The 10,432-nt window shown below is 38.8% G+C and overlaps 1 non-coding gene across 1 annotated transcript; it reads left to right on the plus strand.

The window, feature by feature from the left end:
• Window positions 1–327: 327 nt before the first annotated feature.
• On the plus strand, window positions 328–446 carry LOC112480645. The gene has a single exon (XR_003046737.1). It is a non-coding gene; the product is annotated as a 5S ribosomal RNA (ribosomal RNA).
• The last annotated feature ends 9,986 nt before the right edge of the window (window positions 447–10,432 follow it).

Raw genomic sequence — 10,432 nt, forward strand, 5'->3', positions numbered from 1 at the left:
CATTTTCTAGAGTAGACCATATATTATGCCACAGAATAAGTCACAGAAAATTTAAGAAGACTGAAATCATACTAAGTATCTTCTCTAACCACAATGGTATGAAACTAGAAGTCAACAAGAGGAAAACTGGAAAATTCATGAATACATGAGAATTAAATAACACTCTCCTAAACAACCAATGGATCAAAGAAGAAATTAAATGGGTGATAAAAAGTATCTTAAGGCAAATGAAAATTGAAATACAGCATATCAAAACTTATGAGATATATGAAAAGCAGTTTTAAGAGGGTAGTTCATAGCAATAAAGACTTATATTAAGAAGCAGGAGTCTACAGCCATACCACCCTGAATGCACCTGATCCCATCTGATCTCGGAAGTTAAGCAGGGTCGGGCCTACTTAGTACTTGGATGGGAGACCACCTGGGAATACCAGGTGCTGTAGGCTTAAAAAAAAAAAAAAAGCAGGAAACATCTCAAATAAACAACCCAACTCTGTACATAAGAAATTAGAAGAAGAACAAACTGAGCCCTAAGTTAGCAGAAGAAAGGAATTAGTAAAGAGTAGACCAGGAATAAATGAATTTGGGAACAGAACACAAAAGATTAACCAAATTAAGAGTTAATTCTTGGGAAATCATAAGAGGCTATTATGAACAACTGTATGCCAACAAACTGGACAACCTAAAAAATGGGAAAATTCTTAGAAACATACAAACTACCAAGAATGAATCAGAAAGATCTGCGAAGTCTGAATAGACCAATTGGAACATTGACTCAATAATCAAAATCTCCCAATGAAGAAAAACCCAGGATCTGGTGGCTTCACTAGTGAATTTTACCAAACAATTAAAGAATTAATGCCAATTCTTCTCAAACATTTCCAAAAAAATTAAAGAGGAGGGAACAATCCTGATGCCAAGGCCAGAAAAGGACACTACCAGAAGAGAAAACTACAGACCAATAACTCTGATAAATGTGGATGCGAAAATTCTCAATAAAATACTAGCAAACAAAATTCAGCAGCACATTAAAAGAATTATTCACCATGGTCAAGTGAGATTTATACCTAGGACGCAAGAACAGTTTAACACATGCAAATCAATCAATGTGATACATAATATTTATAGAAAGAAAATAATCATATCTCAATAGATAAAGGAAAATCACTTGACAAAATTCAACATCTGTTCATAATAAAACCTTAACAAATTGGCTATATAAAGAATGTACCTCAACCTAATAAAGGCCATATATGATAACCCCACAGCTAAAATTATACTCAATGGTGAAAGGTTAAATGCTTTTCCTCTAAGATCAGGAACAAGAAAAGGGTGCCTACTCTAACCAGACCATTTAACATAATATTGGAAACCCTTGCAAGAACAATTAGGCAAAAAAAAAAAAGAAAAAGAAAAAAAGGAAATAAAAGGCATCTAAATCAGAAAGAAGTAAAGTTGTCTCTATTTGTAGGTGACATGATTTTATAGATAATCATAGACTCCACCAATAAATAGTTAGATCTAATAAACAAATTCAGTAAAGTTACAGTATACAAAATTAACATGCAAAAATCAGTAGCATTTCTATACATTAACAAATTATCTGAAAAAGAAAATGATTTTGTTTACAGTAGCATCAAAAACTAAATAAATAAAATAGAAATAAGCTTAACCAAAGTGGTGAACAATCTCTATTCTGAAAACAAGACATTGATGAAAGAAATTGAAGATACATATAGATGGAAAGGTATTCTGAGTTCATGGATTAGAAAAATTAATATTCTTAAAATGTCCATACTAGCAAAAGTCACCTATAGATTCAATACAATTCCTAACAAGATTCCAATGGCATTTTTGTAGAAGTAGGGAAAACAATCTTAAAATTTATATGGAACTACAAAAGACTCCTAATAGCCAAAACAATCCTGAGGAAGAACAAAGTGAAAGGCATCACACTTCCTGATTTCAAGCTATACTGTAAAGCTATGTTAATCAAAGCAATATGGTACTTGCATAAAAACAGACAAATAGATCAACGAAACAGTATCAAGTGCCCAGAAATAAACTCAAGCCAACACGATCAAGTAATATTTGACCAGGGAGCCAAGAATACTCAATGGAGAAAAGATAATCTATTCAATAAATGGTGCTGGGAATACTGGATATTCACATACAAAAAATGAAACTAGACTCCTATTTTACACCATTCACAAAAACTCAGAATGATAAAAACTTAAGCATAAGGCCTGAAACCATGAAAGTCATAGAAGATAACACAGGACACTCTTTGATATAGGTCTTGGCAATGATTTTTTGGATATGACACCTAAGCAAGGCAACAAAGTCAAAAATAAGTGGGTTTACATCAAACTAAAAGGCTTCTGCACGGTAAAGCAACAATCAATAAGTGAAAAGATAACCTGCAAAATGGAAAAATATTTGCAAACCATATGTATGATAAAGGATTAATATCCAAAATATATAAAGAACTCACACAACTCAGTGACAAAAAAGCAAATATAGTTGGGCTTTTGTATCTGTAGGTTCTGCATCTGTGGATTCAACTAATTACAGACTGAAAATATTTGAAAAACAATGTTACACTGTTGCTGACAAGTACTATGTAGTTATGTTTACCATGGTTGCACCTCTACTGAACATATAGTTTTTTTCTTGCAATTGTTCCCTAAATGATACAATCTATTTATATAGGGTTTATATTGTGCTCGGTATTATAATCTAGAGATGATTTAAAGTATATGGGAAGTTGGGCATAAATTATATGCAAATACTACACCATTTTATATAGGGGCTCAAGCACCTGTGGATTTTGGTATCTGAGGGGGTCCTGGAACCAGTGTCCCTCAGGACGACTGTAATGGGCAAAAAACCTGAATAGACATTTTTCTAAAGAAAATATATAAAAAGCCAACAGATATACAACAGATACACAAAAGATACTCAACATCACTAGTCATTAGGGAAATGCAAATTAAAGCCACAGTGAGATATTACCTCATGCCTGTTAGGATGGCTATCATAAAAAGATGAGATAACAAATGCTGGTGAGGATGAGGAGAAAAAGGAACTGTTTTGTACTGTTGGTGAGATTGCAAACTGGTACGGTCACTATGGAGAACAGTACAGAGGATACTCAAAAAGTTAAAAATAGAACCAGCATATGATCCAGCAATTCTACTTCTGGGAATATATCCGAAGGAAACAAAAACACTAACTTGAAAAGATATCTGCACCCCCACTTTCATAGCAACATTATTTAAATAGCCAAGACATGGAAAGAAGTGTCCATTGATGAATGAATGAAGCTGTGGTATATATATACAAATTCTTTATACATTCCATCATATGTGTATAGATAATATTCCATTTTGTATGTAATATTCCATTATATAAATAATATTCTATTATATAATATTCTATTATATATAAATAATATGCCATTATAAATAATGGAATATTATTCAGCCATAAAAAATGAGGAAATCTTGCCATTTGCAACAACATGAATGAACCTCGAAGGCATTTATGCTAAATGAAATAAGTTGGATAGAGAAAGACAAATACTGTATGATATCATTTATATGTGGAATCTAAACAAACAAACACCAGACTCATAGAAAAAGAGATCAGATTTGTGGTTACCAGAGGCGGGAGGTAGAGGGATGAGGAATTAGAGGAAGGTGGTCAGAAAGTACCAGCTTCCAGTTACAGGATACATAATTACTAGGGATGTGTAATGCACAGCATTACATGCAATGACTGTAGTTAACACTGATGTATGATATGCAGGAAAGTTGTTAAGAAAGTAAACCTTAATTCTTATCTCAAGGAAAAAATTTTTCTTTTTTTGCCTTTTTTATTGTAGCTGTATGAGATGATGGATGCTAACTAAACTCATTGTGGTAACCATTTCACAATATATGTAAGTCAAACCATTATGCTGTATACCTTAAACTTATAGAGTGATATATGTCAATTATATCTCAATAAAGTCAGAAAAAAGAGAAATTAAAATTATTTTACCATTATAGCCATCATAGTGCTACTTAATCTCTTTCTACATACGATAACCATATTATCATCAATAAATAACATGAAAATGACAATTGGAAAACACGAAATGAATAATACCTTTACCACCACTAATCATAATATTAACATTACTTCATCCTCTAACACGAATATCAGTACTGGACTAGGAATTTAGGTTATCACAGAGCAAGAGCCTTCTAAGCCCTTAACAAGTGTTATTTACTTAATTCCTGAAGATAGACATTGCAAGACTTTATCCTACATCCACTGAATGTAAATTAAACACTTTTATTAAGCTAAATCCTTCCTATATTGGAGGGCTTTCATCCCACAAAATTTTAGAGTTAAATTCCCTAGTCAACTGCCGTCAATCTATTTTTCCCTCAGTTTAGGGAAGAAAGGCAGGGGAAGCCCCAGCAAAACTGAAGCTACTTCTTTGAATTTGTAATTTAATATGTTAGTTACTGCAGGGCTTGGCAAAAGGAGAGCTCAACCCCCGTCTTTAGATTTAGTCTAAATCTTGCTCAGCCATTTTACCTATGTTCATAAACTGCTGATTCTTCTCAATAAACCATAAAGATATCAGCACTTTATATCTGTTATTTGATGTCTGAGCCAGGATAGTAGGTACTGCCTTAGCCTTTAATCCATGCTGGCCTAGGTTACCCTGGAACTTTCCTTGGAGATGATCAAACCTACAATGTAGTTATAACTGTTTATGCATTTGTAATAATTTATAGTTAAACCTATTGGAATCGGAGGATTTGGAAACTGACTAGTTTTGCTAATAATTTATTACTATTATATCAATAATTATAGTACTATTCATTAAATTTTGATTAAAAATTTCAAAACATTCTTATCCTTCAACTCCAGAACTAAAAACAATTAAAATTTCAAAACAGTATACCCCCTAGGAAATAAAATGAACTTTATTTTCTTCTTTCGCTACCCCAACAATCAGATTACCTATTGTTATTCTATTTCGAAGCATTTTATTTCCCACACCTAACTAATAACCACTTAATTTCTATCCAACAATGACTAATTCAACTTACATCAAAACAAATAGGGGCCCTTCACAATTAAAAAGAACAAGCCTGATCCCTAATACTCATATCACTTATCTCACTTATTGACTCACAAAATCTACTAGGCCATTTACCACATTCATTTATACCTACTACACAGGGGAATATCCGTTTCTGCCAGAAAACAAAAGCATCTTTAGCCCATTTCCTGTACAAGAGACACGTATCCCACTTATTCATATATTAGTAATTCTTAAAAGCATCAGCGTATTTATTCATCCAATAGTCTTAGCCATATGACTGGCAGCCTTACAGCTGGCCACCTACTAATTCATTTAATTGGAAAAGCAATCTTAGCTTTAATGAGCATTAGCCCTGCTACAACACTCATCACATTTATTTTTTTGATTTTACTTGCTATTCTTGAATTCACAGTAGCTTTAATAAGCTTACATATTTACGCTACTAGTAAGCTTTTACCTACATGATAATGCTTAGCGACCAACCAAACTTAGGCATATCATATACAGGTGTACCTCGTTTTATTACGCTTCACTTTATTGGCCTCACAGATTTTTTTTTTTTTTTTTGACAAATTGAAGGCAAGGCCTTCCAACAGCAAAAAGTTTACCACGTTTTTTTGTGTGTGTGGGGTCTAGAGCCAAACCCACAATATCTCTGAGGTCTGCCTGTAGCAAATCCCAGGCCTGACCACTTATGGGAGCCCTACGCTTACAAGAACCCTCACTTGGAAGGCGTCCTGATGCTTTGGCCCCAGGGGCAGAGCTGCTGTGATGGTGAAAGTTGACGTTTCTGCCACCAACTCGCTTTCAAAGGACATGGTCCCCTTCCCAGAACCCCCTTTCCCCATAGGAAACTCACTTTCTCCTCTTTCTTAGGAACAGGTAGAATCATCCCTTTCTCCCAGGAGTCTGTCCTCCCCAGGGTGTGGGGAGTGAAGGGGAGTTTCCTCACCACTTCTTGCTTACCTCTGGCTGCCTCCTTTGCCCATCTTCCCACTTCTCCTGGCTCGCTCTGAAATCCACCCTCTTCTACACAGGAGCCCTCTGGACTGTTTCTATTTTGTTCTGGCCTTGTCATGGACTAGCCGCGTGACCCTACATGAGCATTGGTTCCTCTGGGCCTCAGTTTCCTTGTTTGCAGAAGAAAGGGTAGGTCAGATAGGGTCTATGAAATCAAGCTATGTTTTGAGGGAGTCCAGTCCAAGATTTGTTTCACACATTGGGTTTTCCTGGTAAGGTTGAGCTTGAGCAAAGGGTCTTAGGCCATAAAAAGGTTTTCCACTCCTTAGCTCCAGGGCTCTTTCTGCCCCAGCTCCCTGTGAGCCAGTGGGATAGGGGCCAGATTCCTTCAGAGCCTCGGCTACTTTCTGCTCACCGTCGGCGTGGCCAGTGCCCTCTGTTCCTTCTCTAACATGAGTTCCAACTATCCACTGACAGGACTGAGGCACAAGCAAGGATTTGCCTGGCCCACCTTTCAGAGTGAGTGCTCTTCTGCTCAGTGAGCTTCTGCTGCTGCTCCTACACCAGCAAGCATTCTTCTCTTCTGTGGCCTCAGGGAGAAGGCAGATAGGAAAATTCATTAATACCCCATTTTGCAGATGAGGAAACTGAGGCACAGAAAGATGAAATAAGTTGCCTTGTTCCTGCTCAGGGCCAGGATGAGATGTGGGCCTTCTGTTTCCTCGTCCATGTTCCTTTTGTTGGCCCCAAAGGGAAACAGCTCTCACAAGTAGAGTTGATGCTCCCCAGCTGGCATCCCACGTAAGGGCTTTCACATGGGAAAGGAAAATGTCTCCTAAATTGCAAATGCCAGAAAGATCTAAGCCAGTTAAGATGCAGCTGTGAAAAATAGGCCCCACCGGGTCAGGCATCTACCAGCTGGGGTAGAGAGATAATGCCTGAAATGAAACTCATCTGCTTGTATAAAAGGGGCATAAATAGTTCCTTCTGTAAGCCAGGGCTCGTAGGAGAGGCGTTTCCCCATCCCATCATTTTTAATGTATGCCACTCCTCACTGAACATAAGTTTCAGTGTTCCTAAACTTGCCCCCGCCCCACCGCCCGCCCACCGAAACTCAGAAACACTGCAGAGCAGCCTCCACAAATCCGGGAGATTCCTTACAGACTCAAACTTGGAGATATCACAAGGATGCCGTTGTCTCATTTTTAAGTCCCTCCCAGGAAGGGGAGTCACTGCTTTCCTCAGTGACTCCTGAGGTCCTTATTTGGCCTGCCCTATGTAGACATATTCCCAGCGATCAAGCCATATTTCTCATATGTGGCTTTAGCCACTTCCTCCTCAAGGTCTGTGTGTCGAGCCAGCATCTCACCTGGTATTGCGACCAAGCTGTATGGGGAGTCAGGCCCAGATCTTCCCTCTTCTCAGGTCCCTGGTCCTGCTTCTCAGCACATCCCTGCGGGCGATCATGAGACTATCACAGGAAGGATGCATAGAAACAGTGCACTTCCCTGCCTGAGAGAAGATAGAGAGAAACTGCTGTAGGGAGTCATTGAGGGAAAGGACTCACTTTGTGGATGCGATGCATGATAAAGCTGCTTCTCTCCACATTCTTCCAGAGGACCATGCTCCTCAGGGCCGAGATTTTCAGACCTTTCTTTTTTCTTCCCTCACAAACCCCACCTCCTTGAATATACATCCATGGTCTGCTACCCTCCTGATCAGCTGCTCAGTCTTTGGTGGTTTTAGCCCCTGCAGTCCTGCCTCCACTGAGATTACAAATAGTTATGCTCTACTCAGAGGACTTTACTTGAATATTCATTAGCATTCCTTGGAATATTTAAGAGTTAAAATGTGACCTAACGGCCAGCTATTGTATCTCTAAGAATTTATCTGATGAGGAACCCACCTTGTATGTACATACATTCTCTTTTATTGTTGCTATTTCTCTATTTAATTGAAATTATGATTTGTGTTTTAGATAGGTACTTTTCTTTGGTATGTTTCAATTCTTGGATGTTGAGAGAAATGGGTCTAATTACAAAGAGTATACAGATCTGAGGGTAGATTTTTCTTTTGAGTAATAGTCAAAGATTGGATGGAAACGAAACTCATTACAACTCTGGGGTAATGGGGAGTCAAATTTGCTAATGATCTGTGAAGTTGTACAATTATTTCCAAGATGTTTTTTTCTGTCTGTCTGATTGGAGTCATAAACAGCACAGTTGGCTAGCCAGGAATATCAGAAATATGAGCTGATTATATTTTTCTGTCTCCAGGCCAGTGAGATAGCAGTGTTTGATAGACACATAGCCAGCCTATCAGCAGAGTGTGTTCTTAGCTAAAGCCATTATATTTTCCACCTGGTCAAGTCTCCTAGCTGAGCCCACAAAAGCTGATCAGGAGCACTGCATTCCCTGGAGGCCATGGGGTGCTTGTAGACACTGTCCACCAGCATCCAGAGATTGTGTGCAGAGAGGTGGTGGCTCTGACTGCCTGGAAGGCTGTGGGGACTGTGGCTGGCCCTTTTTCCAATTTCCCTGAACTGCAGAAATATGCAGTCTCCTAGACAGCTCCACTCCACCAATCTCTCGACTCCTCTGGCAACCAATTACTCAATGGCTTGTACTAGAATTTGTACCTTACTCTCCCAAGACCATGCAAGAAAGAGATACATGCAGCTTCCTGTCAGACTAGTTCTCCTTTTCCTCTATTCATGCTTATGCATCCTGCTCCTATAAGAGAGGAGAAAGACAAACAAAACACATTGTTCTGGTCTTCAGAAAACTCGAATCAGGTAGGGGAGGTATGCAGGATTCTACTATAGCATGGTATTTGCTATTTCATTTTATATAGTCAGATTACATGTATTTTGTACACCAGCTTAAATCTTTTTTGAACTATAGAGTATGTGAATAAATCAATTAAACTATAAGAGTGTGTATGTGTTTATGGGGAGGGTTAAGTTTGGTTCCTTAGCACCTCTCTTCTGAATGTCAGCAACATCTCCTCACTACTCTCTTTCTTGCTGAAGAAAGTTTAGCAACTGCATTTTAAGCCTTTAAAGGGTGGCAGAATATGCCACCCCAAAATGTGACTGTAGAAATTCAGGACATGCCACCTCAAAATGTGCCACTTCATTGACATATTGATTATTATGAGCTGCAGGCACTTGTAAAACAGCCAATACAGAGAAAGGCTTATCTGCCTAAAGAAAGATCCTCCAAAAGGAACTCAGTTGTCATAAACCCCTTCCCAGAGAGTTTTGTCAACCAGGGAGGATTGATTCTTGTCACAGGAGAGGAGACTACAAGTCCACACCATAGCCAACAAGCTTTGTCACAAACTATTATACCTCTCATCTATTCTTCTAAGGTCCCATTCATTCTTCCTAAAAATCATTCACTCTTCCCTAAGAGGCTGCCATTTCCCCTCCCCTTTCCCTATTAAGATGGTGTTTAAGCCTGAATCCTTAGCCACCAGAGTGGGTTACTCATTTCTTCCTGGGTATCTCCCATGCATCCCTGAGTTACCCCAGTTAGTCAGCTTCTGTTTGTTCTTCTTTTGTTAATCTGTCTTTTATTACAAGGTTTCAGCCAAGAACTCAGAAGGGTAGAGGGAAGATTATCTTTCCTCCCCAACACCTTGCCGATGGATGGAGATAATTCTGAAGTATGCCTCCAGCAAGAAATATCGAGGGCCTTCAAAAAAGAATGGTGACTTGGGTCCAATATCTGGGCAAAGCCACCATGAAGGGACAACTGGCATTGGCATAGTAGGAGGCTAGGACTTGAAGCCCTATCGACTAGGGCCATTCTGCTTTAGGAACCAAGCACTTGAGAACAAATTAAAGAGCTATAATCCTGGACCCCCAAGCTAGGGGCATTCTTGGTGGAGCACACTTGGCCAAGGGTTTACCTGTAGTTGCTTCTCTCGAAGAACCATGTTGGCCAGGCAGGGATCTGGACCATCAGAGTCGTCGCCAGGGAAGAGGAAAGGGCTCACTGGGCTTTGGACGAACTGCCGAAATAGTCATATGGAATGTCAGTCTAGGAGCAAAAGGGGATTGGGTTGCCAAGCATGGCTGAGGGCCCTTCAGTTTGGGGAACACTGATTTACTCAGATAGCAATAGATTCTAGAGTTGTGTCTTTCACCAGCAGCATTCAGCTATAGAGATACGGGCTTGGAAAAGTGAGCAAAGGCAGTGTTGCCAGATGGCTGTGATGAAAAGACTGAGACTCGGAAATTTAGGGTATCAGGAAGTGCCACTGAATAGATAGGTTGTAGAATCTAAACTACACAAGAAGGAAATAAAGGAAGGAGATGAGAGTAGACTGGTAAAGGCAAAGGGTCCATTAGGGAGTAAA

This window comes from Pteropus alecto, unplaced genomic scaffold (assembly GCF_000325575.1).
Source record: "Pteropus alecto unplaced genomic scaffold, ASM32557v1 scaffold20, whole genome shotgun sequence".
Taxonomy (NCBI): Eukaryota; Metazoa; Chordata; class Mammalia; order Chiroptera; family Pteropodidae; genus Pteropus; species Pteropus alecto.